Source organism: Mustela lutreola, chromosome 6, assembly GCF_030435805.1.
Source record: "Mustela lutreola isolate mMusLut2 chromosome 6, mMusLut2.pri, whole genome shotgun sequence".
Classification (NCBI taxonomy): Eukaryota; Metazoa; Chordata; class Mammalia; order Carnivora; family Mustelidae; genus Mustela; species Mustela lutreola.
In genome coordinates, this window is record NC_081295.1 from 29,970,979 (window position 1) to 29,989,052 (window position 18,074).

At 36.4% G+C, this 18,074-nt stretch overlaps 1 pseudogene; it reads right to left on the reverse strand.

Annotated features, from left to right (window-relative positions):
- Positions 1-1,792: 1,792 nt before the first annotated feature.
- The window catches only part of LOC131834559 (small ribosomal subunit protein eS19-like), a 38,453-nt pseudogene continuing 22,171 nt past the window's right edge, over positions 1,793-18,074 (reverse strand).

The window sequence follows — 18,074 nt, forward strand, 5'->3', positions numbered from 1 at the left end:
CTCCACAGAATTATAACAATTTACATTTCCACCAATACCTCTGTGTGCTTATTTTCCATCACCTTCACCAGGAGTGCATCAACTTTTAAGTATCTCTGACAATCTTACATGTGAACATTTTCTTTGTAGTTTCAATTTTCTTATCTTTTATTGTGAAGTTGAGACTCTTTATACATTTCAGAGTAATTTGTATTTTCCCTTCTATGTATTATTTCTTCATGGTCTCATCTCACATTTGTTGGATTACTGGTCTTTTTCTAAAATTTATTTTTGGGAAAGCTATGTATAATCTGAACACCCATCCTTTGTCAATTGTATTTATTTCCCCCCATTTTATCTTCTCATATTTCTTTTATTTTTCTGTAAAGTTGTACATCTTTTGTTTTATAGCTTAAGTGTTTTATATTATCTCTAGAAAAACTATTTATCTCCAAGAACAATTTCTTACGTCTTTCATAATTTCTTCTAGTATATTTATAGTTTCACTTTTTACATTTAAATCTTTGAATTTGTTTTAGTACCCATTTAGCTGTTTTATCCTTATTTGCTGAATAATTCATCTGCTCACCATTAGGATATAATATAATTTTCATCAGATGCCAAAATTCTTTATTAATAAATTGTTATCTTTTTCTGGATTCTCTATTTAGTTCCATTGATCTACTTGCCTGTCCAAGCAGTTGCTGTTTTAAATTCTGTAGTATTTTTTTTAAAGATTTTTAAAAATTATTTATTTGACAGACAGAGATCACAAATAGGCAGAGAGGCAGGTAGAGAGAGAGGGGGAAGCAGGCTCCCTGCTGAACAGAGAGCCTGACGTGGGGCTGATTCCAGGACCGTGGGATTATGACCTGAGCCGAAGGCAGAGGCTTTAACCGCTGAGCCACCGAGGCGCCCCTAAATTCTGTAGTGTTTATACTGTTCCAATATCTGTAACTTAAGCAATTTATTGCTACTCTTTTTATCCACATAAAACTTAGAATTGGATTATTTAGTTCTAGAAAACATTTAATAGTATTTTTATTGAGACTGAATTAAGTTTTCAGATTTAGAGAAAATTATGTTTTATGATATTACATCTTCCCACTCAAGAATAGAATATGCTTTTTCTTTTTTCAGAAAGAAAGAAAGGCCCACCAGGCAAATTTCAGAGGAGAGCAGGAGACAAGAGAAAACTTGCTTTGTGATTGAACCTCCAATCACAACTTTCCCTTCCAGGCTGAGGAAGAGTCTGTAGCATTTCAAAGTATTTTTGTTGGTGTGCCTAGGTGTTCGATCAGTTAAGCATCTGCTTTCAGCTCAGGTCCTGGTATCAGTGTCCTGGGATTAAGCCAGACATCTGTCTCCCTGCTGAGCAGGAAGTCTGCTTCTCCCTCCCTCTCTACCTGCTACTTCCCTTACTTGTGCTCTCTCTCTGTCAAAAAAATAAATAAAATCTTTTAAAAAAGGTGTTTTTATTTAGTGATCCAATAGAAGTCACTTGTTAATATATCTTATCCTCATACATTTTGTCATAATGTTCTTCAATTACTTTCTTTCTATTATGGCAATTGGTTTGTTTAGGATGTCCTTTTAAATTAATTTCTTTTTAATTTATACTTATAAATTATATTCATATTTTCCTCGATTTATATTTTCATACAGTCTCATGTTCATCATAGTCTCTATGACTCTAATTGCCTCCAGAGCTCTGGTTATTCTTTTATTCTTATTTATTGATTGATTAGTTAAACGTTATCTCTTTTATTGTTTGTTTGTTTTGTTTTTTTCAGGACTGTGATGAGGCAGTTTATTACCCCAGCATGTGTTCTAATGCTTTTTGTTGGCAACTGCTACCTGTCCAGTGATTCTGTCCAGATTCCTGTCTCTAAACTGTCAGTTTGCAGCCCCCATCTTGGTCCTTTTCCACAATTTTCAGCCTTGGTAGGGCTTGGAGAACCCTGTGCACCATGCTGTTGGACCCTTGCTGAAGTTGCTGGGCAGGCCCCCCTTTCTCTGATGTTCTCTGCTGGTCTTGGCCTTGAAGGCAACCTTGGGCTGCGCTTCCCCAGAGGTCCCAGTAATGTGCTCTGGTAGCAGGTCCTGCGTAGAGCCAGTTCTCATCACAATGAGCAAGCTCTTTGTGCTTGGCCGACTTGAACAGTGCCCACACTTCAGGGAACTTCCCACTTCCCAGACTTTTTGAGGAAGGCTGCCAGAGTCCTCATGGACTCCCGCTACTTCAAGTCATCCACAGGAACTCCATGCCTCCTGCAGCCTCCATGCTGCCCCTCAGGGGACCTTTTCTTTGTCTTCTTTCCCTGACAGTGACAGGGTTGTTTTTATTAAAACAGCTCTTGGGTTTGTTTACTTATGGAATTTTTTGTTATCCAGTTTTCAGTCTTTTTTGTCAATTTCTTTCTTCTGCTTTCATTTAACCAATTCTTTCTTGTTTTCGTAATTGAGTTGGGTGTTTAGTTTTATCCTTACTGGTTTACTTATACAGGTCCTTAAGTATATGTATATTCCATGAGTACCATTTTAGCTAGATACAATTGGTTCTGCTAGGTAGAGATACAATTACAATTTTCTAAATATTCTTAATTTTTTGGTTAGGAGTTCCTCCAATCATAAATTTGTTGTTTTTTAAAGATTATTTATTTATTTATGTGTGTGTTTGTGAGAGAGAGAGAGCATGAGCAGGGGGAGAGCAGAAGGAGAAGCAGCAGGGAGTTGAAAGCCAGGCTCCATCTCAAGCTGAGTAGGGAGTTGAAAGCCGGGCTCCATCTCAAGACCCTGGGATCATGACCTGAGCCGAAGGCAGACACTCAACCCACTGAGTCACCTAGATGAGCCCCTCCCCTTTCTTTTAATCATATTTTTTTAAATGAGTTTTTAATTTTCAGGTAACAGGATTTTTATTCTCTAGTTTTATTTACCTCTGAGCAGAAAATATTACCATCACACTTTCTATATTTAAATATTTGGTTAGTTTTTGATGTGTGTAATATGTACCCATTTTTCTTATGTACTATGAGCACCTTAAAAGAAGGTATATGCTGTTTTCTTTAAAGAGTTTGATATTTATCTATTTATACCCAATTAAATATAAACTATTATCTATTTATAGCCAATTAAATATAACACTATTATTTAGTTCTATACTTCTCCTTATTTTTCATCCTTTGTAATTTTGAGAAATAAAGCTTCCTTCTCCCAATACAATTCTGTCTATATTATATTATTTTTGAATATTTTGAATCTTGTATTTAATGAAATAAAAAATAAATAAAAGGGAAAAATCATAACATCAAAAGCTGTTTAAAAAAAGGATAAAATTGAATTAATCAACTCTCAATATATTAAGACACACTGAGAGACATCTAAAGACAGACAGAGACAGAGAGTACAAAGTTACCTATCTCAAGTATGAAACAGGGATTATCACTTTAGGTGCTAGAGGTAATAAAAGAATAATAAATACCAGGAGTATATTTACGCCAATAGATTTGGCAGCTCAGATCAAGTAGACAAACTACTTGAAAGCAAAAAATTATTTAAGTGATTCAGGAGAAAAAGAGAAAATCTGAGATCCTCTGAAAGTATTAAAGATTTCAATTTATAGTATAATAAAGCAAATCCCAGGCCCGAATAGCTTCAATAGTGAATTCCATCAATCATTAGAAGAAGAAATAACACAAAAACTACATAAACTCCTTTAGGAAATAGAAGTATGGACATGTCTGAACTTCTTTTATAAAACTAGTGTTGCCCTAGTACCAAAATAAGACACAGACATTATAAGAATTGCAAAGACCCTCAGCAAAATATTATCAATTCAAATCCAACAATCTCTAAAAAAGGTTTTTACATCATGACCATCTACATTTTTCCCCCTCAGGAATCAATGGTTGGTTCAAGATTTGAAAATCAGTCAAATATAAGTTTAACATATTAACAAAGGAGGAAAACCACAAAATTATCTCAATAGATGTAAAGGAAAGCATTTAACAAAATTTGACTTTCACTTATAATTTAGTAATAGAAATGAGCTTCTTCAATCTAATAAATACTATGCACAAAATACCTACAGCTAACATCATCTTCAATGATTAAAGATTAAAAACCTTTTCCCTGAGATTGGGGGAAAAAAAGAGAATGTTCGCTCAGAGCTGTTCTATTTCACAATGCAAAGGAAGTTGTAGCCAGTGCAATAACACAAACAAGGAAATAAGGAAAGGAACAAAAGGCAGGGAGAGAACACAGGAAGAATGAAAAAAACTGTTCTCACTCTAAGACAATGTTATCATGATCATGTACAATGAAAATCCTAAGGAATCTACAACGACTCTTATCATTTGTAAGCAAATTAGCAAGTCCACAGGATATAAAGAGTATAAAAAATCAATTGCATTTGTACTCTGACATTGAAAAATTAGAACTTGAAATTATAATTACTACCACTTCAATTGCATTCTAACATGAGATAATCATGGATAAATTTAATAAAATACATGCCAGATCTGCACACTATAAATTACCAAATATTGCTGAGAGAAACTAATGATCCAAATTGATAGAAAGCTTATGTCATATCCATAGGTCAAGACATAATATTGTTAAGGTGTAATTTCTACCCAAATTGGCCTATATATCAACATAAAATCTATCAGAACTTCAGAAACATCATTGTAGAACTTGACAGTCTGACTCTATAATCTGTACTGAAAAGAAAGGACCTCGAAAGGCCCAAACACTGGAGTATCCTGATCAAAGTTAATGCTGTTACATCATCAAGAAGGGGATAGACTGAAGGTGGTAGGTCCATACACAGAGAGCTGTTAATGAGTTATATAACAAGTTCAAAATTGAGGATTTAAGTATAAAAGCAGAATAATTAAGACAATATGGTTTTGGCATAAGAATAAATATATAGAATAATATAACAATACAGAAATACATTCATCAACACCAAATGATTTTGAATAAAAGGAGCCAAGATAACCTAATGGAGAATGGATACTATTTAACAAACAGTAAGGAAAACCAGATAACCATATAGAAAGATAGGAACCTCAACCTTTATGTCACAATATACAGGAAAATTAACTAAAATAGCTATAAACATAAAAACTAAGCGTTTAAAAATTCTACAAGAAAGATGGGGCTCCTAGGTGGCTCAGTGGGTTAAAGCCTCTGCCTCCAGCTCGGGTCATGATCTTAGGGTCCTGGGATTGAGCCCCACATCAGGCTCTCTGCTCAGTAGGGAGCCTGCTTCCCTTCCTCTCTCTCTGCCTACCTCTCTGCCTACTTGTGATCTCTCTCTGTCAAATAAAAAAAAAAAATTCTACAAAAAAGAGAGAAGAAAATATTTGTGGCCTTGGTGTAGGCAAATATTTCTTACATCACAAAGGAAAAATCAATACTTGGATTTCATTGAAATTAAAAACTGGCTTTTCAAAAGTCACCATTAAGATAATAAGAAGGTTAATTACAGATTGGCCAATTTAATTTTTTAAGTTTTTACTTAAGTTCCAGTTAGTTAAAATACAGTGTAGTATTACTTTCAGATGTACAATATAGTGAAGATTGGTATATTTAAATGCACACGTGCATGGATGTGCACACACACTATATATATATATATAATATATATATATATGTGTAAAGATTTGTACCCATAATATATAACTCTTATAAATTGTCAATTAATAGGATACACACACACACACACACACACACATACACATACATATATTCGTCTTTTCCCCAAGTTCCTGCTAATATTTGGTTTTCAACCCCAGTTCCTGACGCAGAGCTCCGAAATCCTTTGGAATTTCCTGGGTTATAGGACCATCTTTTGTTCTAATAAGGTAACTCTTGGTGGCCTTCATAAATATTCCAAAAGTACAGAACAAGTTGGTGAACATGACCATGCACCAGGAAGGTGGAGCGCCCCAACTCTGCAGAGACAGAACAGGACACATCCAGACCTCGCCCTCTCTATCTCTTCATTTGGCTAATCATTTGTTTCTTTTAAAACTTCCTTTGTTACTGTATGATGACTAACATAACATAATGTAAATAAATTAATAAATAAATAAATTAATAAACAAAACATCCTTTGTATTAAATCAGCAATAGTAAGTAAACTATTTTTCTGGGTCCTGTGAGCCAATCTAGCAAATTATGAAACCTAAAAAGGGGGCCACGGGAACTTTGAATTTACAGCCAAATCAGACAGAAATTGTGGGTAACCTGGGGACCCACTACTTGTAATTGGCATCTGAAGTGGGAGGCAGTCTTGTGGGATTGAACCCTCAGTCTATTGGTCTACACAAACTCTGTTAGTGTCAGAATTGGACTTACTTATTAGGACACCCAGTGTCAGAGAATTTGTCAGTTTGGGAAGAACACCCATACAACCCGGTGTCAGAAGGGTTATGAGTAAAGGAAATGAGTGTTTTTTTTTAAATATAATGTAATAAGAAAACAACCTAATAAAAGATAAGTGAATGGTCAATAAGCACACAAAGATGCTTAACATTGGGGCGCCTGTGTGGCTCAGTGGGTTAAAGCCTCTGCCTTCCGCTCAGGTCATGATCCGAGGCTCCAGGGATCGAGCCCCGTGTCGGGCTCTCTGCTCAGTGGGGAGCCTGCTTCCTCCTCTCTCTCTCTGCCTGCCTCTCTGCCTACTTGTGATCTGTCAAATAAATAAATAAAATCTTTTTAAAAAAAAAGATGCTTAACATCATTAATCATCAGGGAAATACAAATTAAAGCTACAATGAAATCCAATACACACCCACCAAGATGGCTAAAATAAAAAAAGACTGACTCTACCAACTTTTGGGGAAGATGTGGATTAACTGGAACTCATATATTGTTACTATAAATGTAAAATGATAACAACTATTTTAGAAAAGAGTTGGGAAATTTTTCAAAAAGTTAAACAGAACATAAAGTACAAAAAATCCATCCCTAGATATTTACCCAAGAGAGATGAAAATATATGCTCATACAAAATCTTGTTCAAGGATATTCATGCAGCTTTATTCATAATAACCAAAATGTTGGAATAACATAAATGTCCATCAATAGGTGAATGGGTAAGCATATTGTAGTAATACCTACAATGGATGTATTCAAAAGAAAAACTAGCTGATTATCATGCCACAACATAACTGAATCCTAAAAAAGCAGTATGTTGAGCAAAAAAACCATATATAAGAGAATAAATACTATACGATTCCATTTATATGAAAGCGTGAATATAAAAAATTTAATCTACAGAAATTAGGTTAGTTGTTGTCAGGGGCAGGGTGGGGGTGGGGACTGACAGGAAAGGGGCAGAAGAAAACCTCTTGAGACGATGAAAATCTTCTATATTGTGAAAATGGTTATGTTTGTCAAAATTCATGAACGCTTATAATGGAAGTTTTTCACACAAAATATTTGATTTTTTTAAAAGTGAAAGTGGGTTTTTTGTATTGGAATTGGTGGTGATTCTGTATGTGAGTGATGGGTTTTATATAAGGCACTTGATTTGCAATGGGAGATTTTATCAAGGAAGTTCTATAAGGTGATAGATTCTGCACTTTGGATTCGGATGTTTGAGTGTAGAGTACTCAGCTGGTCCTGATGAGGTTCACTGATTTCCTCTCCCCACACATAATGGTGAAGGTGAGCACAAGAGGGCCAAGCTTTGGGGAGCCTAGGTTGTGTAGTCGTTTATGCATCTGACCCGTGATTTTACTCAGGTGGTGATCTCAGGGTCATGAGATTGAGCCCTGTACCAGGCTCCACGCTCAGCGTGGAGTCTGCTTAAGATTCTTTCTCCCTCTTCCACTGCCCCTCCCCACCTTCTCTCTTTTCCTTTCTCAAATAAATAAAATCTTTAAATAAAAAATCAAAGAGGGCCAAGCATTAACATAAGCCAGAGAGATTGTTCTGAGGCATTCTCTCTCAGAGACCTTTAAATAGTGCCTTATTTCTCTTAAAGATTGTGATGGTTAATATTGTGATTGGGGTAAGCGATGCCCAGAGAGCTCGCAAAATACTATTTCTGGGTGTGCCCATGAGGGTGTGTCCATGAGTGAAGAACATTGCCTTTACCAGTGCAGGTGGGCTGTACCTAAGCCATTGAAGGCTGACAGAACAAAAAGGAGAGGAAGGGTATTTGCTCACTTGCTCAAGCTGAACAAAAAAAGGCAGATGGATGGTGAATTTGTGCTCTTTCTTGAACTGGGACACTCATCTCCTGCCCCTAGAAACTGGTGCTCTTGATTCTCAGGCTTTTGAGTTTGCACTATAACTACAACATCACTTTCCTGGGCCTCCAGCTTACAGAGGGCAAACCATGGGCTTCTCAGTCCCCATAATCATTTGAGCTAATCCTTCATAATAAATTTATTTCTGTATATATCTGTATGTATACTATTGTTTCTGCTTCTCTGGAGAACCCTGATGAATACAGACATATGGGAAACTCACTGTTTGTTTCAATTCAAAGGGTCCTATTTATTCCTATGGAAAAATGGAGTTGTACATTGTATAATGTTATCCTTTGTACAGGTTTATATGTATATATCCATATATAATTTCACACTTTCATTATGTTTTCATTTTATCCTTTCAGTATGTTCTTTAATTTTTATTTTACTTTTTAACTAGCCAAGCCTATTGTGGGCAACATTGTTGAATGTAATTTTCTATACTATGTAGATAAGAATGGTGTGGTGTCTGGATATGTAAAATACCTTAAATCTGGGAGTTCTAAGTTCTCCTCCTGACAAATGATAAGTCACCCAGTTGAAAATAGAATATCTTAGGTTATTTCACTATAAGTGGATATGGAGGTTAAATAAAGTTATTTCTAGGTTTCTACTTCCATAACTAAAGAGCAGAGCCTTGAACTTTTCTTCCTAGTTGTTCTCCACAGCATTTTCCTTACAATTCATGCATAACTAAATGTATTATTTCAAGTAAGCCAGATCTGGGTTCAGATTCTGACTTTTCGCTTGCCCTGGCCCTTGAGTGACAACTCTCTAATCTCTCAACTCTCTTTTATTAGATGGAAATGATAATGTTACCTTTCATGAGTGAGAGAGAATCCATAGAGGTCGGGCATATCAGTAAGGCTTCATGGAGTTAATGACATTTAAAATTCCCTAATTCATAGGTAAGTTATCAAGAAATGGGATGAAGAATGCAGCATTCTGAAGCGGAACACTGTTCTCAGCAAAGGAACTGAGGTAAGAAATTACAGGGTATATTTGACAGCTATACTGGTTTGTACATGGAGTGAGAAAAATTTTCAAAGATTATTTATTTATTTTGAGAGATGGGGTGGGGAGAGCAGCAGAGGGACAGAGAAAGAGAGAGAGAGAGACTCAGAGAGACTCTCAAGCAGACTCCCTGCTGAGCACAGAGACTGATGTGGGGCTCCACGCGATGACCCTAAGCTAAAATCAAGAGTCAGACGTGCAACCAACTGAGCCACCCTGGTGCCCCTGGAATGGGAACTTTTTAGGAGAGTTGCGAGAGATAAAACTATAGGAAGGCATTGAATGCTAAATCACAGAATTTGGATTTATATAATCACTAATGGGGATCAACAAACGTTCTTGCCCAAGACAGGGATTGACCAGAATTCTTTTTTAAGAAAAATATTCTCGTAATGATGAAAGGAGTACCTGGATCTTGAGAAAGCAATTATCAAAATCAAAGAGTGTGGCAGGTAGGAGTTTACATAAAGCAGAACATCAAATGTAAGACACCATCAGTTGTAAGATGCATCATTAGTCTACTTAGTTAAATGAAAGAATGGGGAGGGCTGCTAATTAAACTGTGACACAATCCTAATACATCACTGATTGTGAAACATATTCCAGTTTCAGAGATGCTACTATTGGAACAAATATGTAGGTTAGAATTGATAAAATATGGTATAATGGTTGTAATGAAAAGGAAGAAGAGATGAAAAGTTTTGACAGAATCTGCTAACTGAATTACCAAAAAAAAAAAAAGAGTGGGCATAGAAGGAATCAAACGTGGGACTGAGATTTTTAGTTTTACTTCTTAAAGCTAGTATCGAAAAATGGGGATGATGTTATTGTGGTACCATTAGAACCTCTGGGATGTTGTGGATCAAAGGGCTGGGAATGTGAAACAGAACTTGTAGGCATGGTCGTTATTTGAGAGTGATATTTGAAAATCACATACTTAGGAATAATCATTGAAGTCATGTGACTATGTGAGCTCACTAAAGAACAGAGAGTAAAGAATGGAACTAAGGACACAAAGGTACATTTTTGCAGGAGAAAAAAAGAACAAAGAAAACATAAAGAAAAAGAATTAAAGAATAGAAAAATAGTCATTCTAGGATAGGAAACCCTATCTTAGTTAGGGAAGAAAAACATTTCCAGAAGAATGTGTGTTGGTCATTAGAGTTAGAGGCTGTAGAGTGGTTAAGGACGAAGGAAGCCAACCATTGGGAACAAAAAAAAACATGATTCTGTTTCAAAGTTAATTAAGTGAAGTTAAGATTTTACGTGCTGAAAAATATTCTCAAAGAAGCATGCTGAACAGATTTTATGTTCTTTTCTTTCTTGAGAACTTTCCAGCATTTAAGAGGGACACATTTTGTTTTAAAAGCTAGTATATAGGTGTTTAGAATCTGCCCCACATTTTAAAAAGCTAATGCATGCAATTTACCAGTAATCTTAACCAAATCTGAAACATAGCTGTCATAATAACTTCTCCACTTCCCAGTATTGCAGATGGTCATTAGAATTTTCAAAGAGAAAAAATAAATGTAGCATCCAGAAATATAAAAACAGAGAGCAAAACATTTCTCCAAATGAATAAATAAATATTAATATGACTCATATTAAAAATACTTCTTAGCAGAGGATAAAGATATATGGCAAATATTCTTCCAGAGCCACAAGCTCTACTTCATCACACCTTCTCATAGGGAACATATTTTCACTGGAAGGAAATCCCTCATCTCGTGCCCAACTCCTCACTTATCCCCAATAAAACCTGTTAGATCACATGAAAGAAGATTGGAACTTTCTGGGTCCCCACCTGCATGGACCTCTCTTCCTCCATGCCAGTTTTTTGTTTGTTTTTGCTTGTTTGTTGTTGGTGGTGGTTTGTTTCACAGCTTGTGTTGTATTTCTCAGTGAGAAGAATAATCCAGCATCCCAACTCATCTATTGTTGGACATCATGGCCTCTGAGGAAATTGTCAAACTAAATGCATTTCTAGGACCATGCCTGGGAAAAGGGAAGGGGCTAAGAAGAAACAAATCACTGTATTCAATGACTTCTACTCTGAACATTTTTATGCTAGCAAAATCATAGTAAAATAAGCAATAAGGAAAGCCTCGGTGTAGAAAATTCAGGCTCAAAAAGTGGGGATGAAAACTAATATTTGTTGAACCTTTAAATATGAGGCAAAACCTCTACTAAGTGTCCTAGAGATATTCTTTTATTTTATTCTCAAAACTACATTATGAGATGTATCTTATTGGTCCCATTTTCCAGGTTCTGATACTGAAGATGCAAGAGATTATTTGTCTACTGTGTGACAAATCAGGATTCAAATCCAGGTCTCACTCCAAAATTCATGACTTTTCTACAACACAGTGTTACCTGCTTGAATAATGGGGGGAAGTGAGGACTGAGACTCAAAGCTGTGTTTGGAACACATTAACAATCAGTTTTTCTGAGCTGATTATGTATTGAACGCTCAGTTTTCATTTATTTTTTTGCCATCAGTTTAAACAAATATTACCTTCCCACCATGTGTTTCTGTGTCAGCACTCCCCTCTCTGCAGTAGGGAGACACCAAAGTAGCCAGCCTAGGATTTAAAGCTAGTCCACACTTTTTATTTATTTTTTATTTTATTTTATTTATTATTTATTTTATTTTTATTTATTTTTTTAAAAGATTTTATTTATTAAAAAAAATTTATTTATTTGTCAACGAGAGAGAGAGAAAACACAAGCAGGGGGAGCAGCAGTTTCCCCGCTGATCATCAGGAGCCTGATGCAGGACTTGATCGCAGGACCCGAAGACCATGACCTGAGCTGAGCTGAAGACAGACACTTAACCAACTGAGCCACCCAGGCACTTTTAAATAGTATAAGCTTTTATCCACACTTTTAAATAGTATAAGCTGCTTCTGTAAGTTAGATAAAAGTGGTTTATAGTTAGCTATTTCTATTTGCACATAAATAATAGCCTAAAGCTTCTTCAAATTTTATATATATATATATATATATATATATATTTAAATATTTTATTTATTTATCCATTTGACAGACAGAGATCACAAGTAGGCAGAGAGGCAGACAGAGAGAGCGGGGAGGAAGCAAGCTCCCTGCGGAGCAGAGAGCCAGATGCGGGGCTTGATTTTAGGACCCCAGGACAATGACCAGCGCCAAAGGCAGAGGTTTTAACCCATTGAGCCACCCAGGCGCCCTCAAATTATATTTTTAATGGGGCAGATGTGCCCTAGCACACAGTTTTTCTTATAAGAACTCTCCGACTTTTTCTGTTCTACATACTGCACATTAACTTTTGACAAAGATCTATTAAAATACAGCTATCGTATCTCAAATGCCCACCAAAAATAATATGGGAAAGTGGCCCCAAATCGGTGACACAAAAGCAGCAAAATCTACCTCCTAATATTATTGTGAATATTAAAGATGATTTATTCATTCAAAAAGGGCTTGTCGGGTACCTGCGATGTGCCAAGAACAGCTCTAGTTAGGTAAATTGCCCAGCAACATGCACGGCGCAGACCTGGTGCCGAGGAAATAAGGGAACAGTCTTCCCCTCACAGGACCCCAAGAGAATATCCACGCAACTGTTAAAGGGACTGCGCATGACTCCTGAGAAGTGTCCTTTCTCCTTTGGCCCCTGGCAGCACAGTGACCACTGAAGGGCAATGGCTCTCTCATCAACAGAGGCCCTGCCCCGTCTCCTTGCCCTGTAGCGACTCGGCTGGGTCACACAGTGCTGTGTGAAGGAGCAGCATATTGGCTTTTATGTTATTTACTTCTTCACAGCAGGCTAGGATTTTTATGCCAAAGCCCACCAAACTTAAGTTCTTACACATGCAGTGGCTTTAAATATAACCCAAACAAGAATATTTTTAGCCATTTAGAGCCTGCCTGCTTTGCTTACCCCGGGAAACCGTACCCAACATCTGCTAATCATAGATAAGTCAAACTAAGTACGCACAAACAACAACAACAAAAAAACACTCTTAAGAAACTAGAAAGTTGCTGTTCAAGGAGTATGAAGTTTCAATTATACAAGAGGGAAGGTTTGAGGGTATTATTTACATGCAAATAGAAATACCTAATAATCAACTGTGTTTATCCAGTTTATAGTAGCAGTGTTTTATATTGTATTTAAAAGTGCGAACTGGGTTTAAATCCCAGATGGCCACTTAGTAACTAAGGACTTGGCCAAGTTATTTACCTTCTCTAGGCCTCAGTGTTTTGATCTGTGAAATAGAATAACATTTAGGATAACCCATGTAAAATTGCTGATATTTGACAGTTTTTGAACTAGAAAGAGGGCAATTTCATGTGGTTTCATCTAAAAACTAACTCTAATATGTATGCCAAAGGGATTATAGAAATAATATGCGGAGAGCATCTAGCACACTTCCTGGAATATATTCAAACCATGATAATGTTCTCTCATATTTCCCCTCAATTCTCCGTGGAGGATGCTGACCTTTACGTATAATCTGGTCTTAATTTTCTGTGTTAGTGAAGATAGCCAGGGGATGGAAAACCAAATACTGCAAGTGATAATCATAATCTCTAAGAGCTAAATTGGACCTTGGGTGTGAATTACTCCAGCCTACTAATTTTTTAGGTGAAGACTATGAACTTGGACACTAACAGAGAACTCCTTCACCATCCTAGATTGGGATCATGATCTATAAACCCCTAATTTTTCTTACAGAACCAGTCTATCTGCTTGTCACAGAATAACTCTTAACTCAAAATTTAAATGCCAAAACATGTAAGAGGGACTTTTGGTGATCATTTTAAAGTTTGAAATAGAATTTAACATCATTGGCAGTTTAGACTAATATGAAGATGCTGAACATTATGAACTAAAACCATTTCACAAGGTTTAAGTCATCAAGAACATTTATTAAAACAGAGGAAAAAAATCCCTACAATAGAGCTAAAACATTAAATTAGCTCTAATTAAACAATATAGACCTTCATACATTGTCCATGCTAGTTCCTCTAAATTTCTTCCCCTTCTGTCAACTATTGTTGATAGAAGAGGACTGTTCTGTCAACTATACCTTTTGGACCTCCTAGGTAAACTTAGTCCACGTAAACTTTAAAATAATAATATAATATTATTCACAAAATTTTTAAAATCCCTTTTTGATTGCAGGCATGCTATTGGTTTATACTCTGCTACAGTGTATATACAGGCTATATCTAAAATAAGAATACCAGCTGCAGGAAATAGCAGAGTGTCATGACCACTTCAATTAAGAAGTATAGTCATTTGTTAGCTTAATTAAAACTCTAGGCTTTGATTCAGAAAAGTGTTGACTAAAATTCAGCCTCAACTAGACTCCAAATTGGCAAAAAAGCAAACATGTTTATATATGGTCAGTAATGGCAGACAGCCTTGGAAAAATTGAGTTGAAAAACAAGGAATTATTTACTGGGTGTGAAATGTAAGCATACTATAATCCATTTTTCCTCCGCTTATACCCATCCCTGGTATTATTATATAGCCTATGGAATTCAAATTGCATTGCAATCTGTTTTTTGCTAATGTACTGTGTCAAATAGGCCAACAACTCAGAAACATCAAACTACAACTATAGCCCATTTTTAATAAAGAGTAAAGTTATTGGCTAGGTATTTATCTACAGTAGTAGTGCTGATGTTCATAGACAAGGGACAAGTTAAATGGAACAAATTAAGAGAGAAAAAAACAAGTAAAAGATTGCCTCAGAGATGACTGAATAAGGCCACCAAAGATTCACGAGCATAGCACTACTCTGTCATTTATTTTTCTGCAGTATATTCAAAGGTGGTTCCTAAGCAATCCTGGCAGTAGTCATCTTTGCTTCCACTACACTGGACTCACTGCCTCGCCTAGCTGGGGATCAGTTCATTTTTTTCTGATTAAATTTACAAGAATCATGCAAAAACAATTGCACTGTGAGTTTTGCCTCTGATACTCCAGTCAACCAAATGTAAAAGTGGCATATGGCACAAAAGCAAGCTGCAGATGGCCCAACAGCAGCCGTGCACATCTGGCACGGGGCTGTTTGGGTTTGTATTTGCCAACTTGCCAGATGACTCTTTCTGGAGAAGAGCCCAATAAGAAAAATTCACTCATCTTCCTTCTTCTACGGACTCAATGCTTTAGCCACTCTTCTCAGCCTCATCTGTATAGCCCAAACAATCACAGATTCTCAGCCCTTCTAAAAGAGAAAGAGAAAGGGGGCAAAAAGAGAGAGAGAGATAGAAAGAAAAACCCACAACCAACAACTCCATTTCAGTTTTCTTCTAAATGGTATCCAGGTTTTCTGATTTTACAACCTCTGTGTAACCACTTCAGAGCTTTATCTTTGGGAGCTAGTTAGACGGCCTATAAAATGGAAGAACATTTAGTGCAAATGATTATGCAGTGGTAAGAATACGTTGATAGAAATTCAGGAATATCAATCTCCCTCCAAAAGCTTTGCAGCTAGATATTGGAATCAAGCTGTCAAGATATTTTCAATCTAACCCAATTTGATATCAGGGGTCCAACTGGAATAGATTATAAAGAAATCACTCTTTTGCTACAAAAATTAGTTTATCTTGTAGGTAATTTACATGTTCTAGAGAAAGTGTACATGCTCTCTTTAAGTATGAACTATCTGTATAAAATGTCAGCAGGAGTCATTTTTGCTAATCTCCTCACATTTCTAACTCTCTCAAATAATTTGCATTTACCTAAACATACCATGACGTAGCCCATTTTCCTACAGTTGCATATACTTTTCACTCTATCTGAAATATTCTTCTACTTTTTGACTTAGCACTGTCTTATTCATCAATCAAAATTCAAAATGTTAACCATCTCTAAAAAGATTTCGCTTCTTTTTCCTTTTCACCAGCTCCCCAAAATACCTCCTTTGTGTTTTCATAGTGTTTTGAATATGACTTTTTTTTTTTTTAATGTACTGTCCTGGTTTATCTCCTTGATTAGTGTGTTGGTTTGTGAATGCTGCCATAACAGAGTCTCACAGACTAGGTGGTTTAAACAACGAAAATTAATTTTCTTATAGTTCTGGAGGCTAGAAGTCAGAGGTCAAGATGTCATCATGGTTGTTTTAATGAGGTCTTTCTCTTTGGGTTTTAGATGGCCCTCTTCTCCCTGTGTTTTCACACAGTTTTCCCTCCATACATGATAACATCCTAATTTTTTCTTATTAAAAGCACACCAATCATATTGGATGAGGGCCTACCCTATTACCTCATTTAAATTTAATTAACTCTTTAAAGACACTCTCCCCAAATATAGTCACTTTTTAGGGTTGGGACTTCAATATATGAATTTAGGGAATACACAGTTCAGCATGTAACAAGTAGGTTATGAATACTTTGAAAGTAGTATTGTTTTAGTTACTTATACATTTCCAGTTTCTAGCACAACCTTCATTGGGTACCTTGAGAGTAAGATCTCAGATAATTTCTTTTAGGAACAATGGAAGAAATGGAACTTGAAGGTAGGTCCAAATCCATAGGGAGGATAGGTCTTAGGGTGGACATGTAAATAGCATTAGTGTACAAGATTCAATTAATGACCTAGGAGGCCTGTTCACTCGTGCTGTTAGCTGGGCAAAGGGTAATCATAAAAGGTAAATGTGAAGAAATTATGGTCACTGGGGGGTAGGGTGGGTTCAGCCACAACAACTGGGAAACCAGGACACAAACTAGCAAATGCAGTTCCTGAAAGAAAAGAAGAGTGAGTCAGGAATCCTGACACTGAAATGTAACAGTATCATTGGTGCCAATGTCTCAGGACATGTGGTCCTCATCAGTCAGCTATTACCATAGGATGCTGTGTAACAAATCACTCAAAATTCATGGGCTTAAAACAGCAATAATTTGTCCTTACTCAGGTATCTGTGGTTCAATTAGGGTTTTGATGATCTACTGGGGCTAAATTGACTATACTGTGGCTATATTTGCTTCAACTTATTATTGTATCTAGACTTATTTCCCCATTATAGGAAGGATCAGGTCAGCTCTGGATATGTGGAGCTCAGGCTGTACAGGCAGCATTTACCCAGTAGAAGTTCTTCTCATGGTGATAGTAAAAGTACAAGAATGCAAGCTCAATCATTTCGTTCACATCTCATTGGCCTAAGCAAGTCACACAGTTGGGCACAAAGTCAAGATAAGGAGGGAGTTCTCTCCACCTTTAGTGGGAAAGATAACAATGTCACATGGAAAAAACCATAGATAGGAGGGTGGTAAACAATTGGGGCCAAAATGCGATCTACCATAAGCCCTTTGAGGTCCTGAGTATAACTTTACAGAAGAAAATGGAGAAGTTGACTCTCATTCACTTTGTAGTTGTTTTACCTTTACCTAAATAACCCTCATTTTAAAAAAGGAGAAAAAACACAATTTTCAGATAATATACAAAGAGATTTATATAGTCATTAACACAGAATTTTACAATCTCTCCTCAATTTTAGCTCCTTCCCAAAACAATAGCTTGCACGTGGCTAAATCCTTTGCCACATACAGATCTCAGAATAGTTATACTGTCTATGTTGGATATGCTACTGTGTGCTCTCACAGCACTCTGAACTTTCCTGGTCTTTGAAAATCTCTTGCTTGCTTCACTGCAGAGACAACCAGGTCTGTGGCTAGGTTGTTAAGTGCTTTGACCTGAACATCTAACAGTATCTGGCACAGAGCATGTATCAGGTACATTTGTGTTGAATGAGAAGGAGTGATGTTCTTGACTTAGAGATAGGCTTCTCAGAGTTAAGGAGTAACTAATTCTGGAGGACCAAG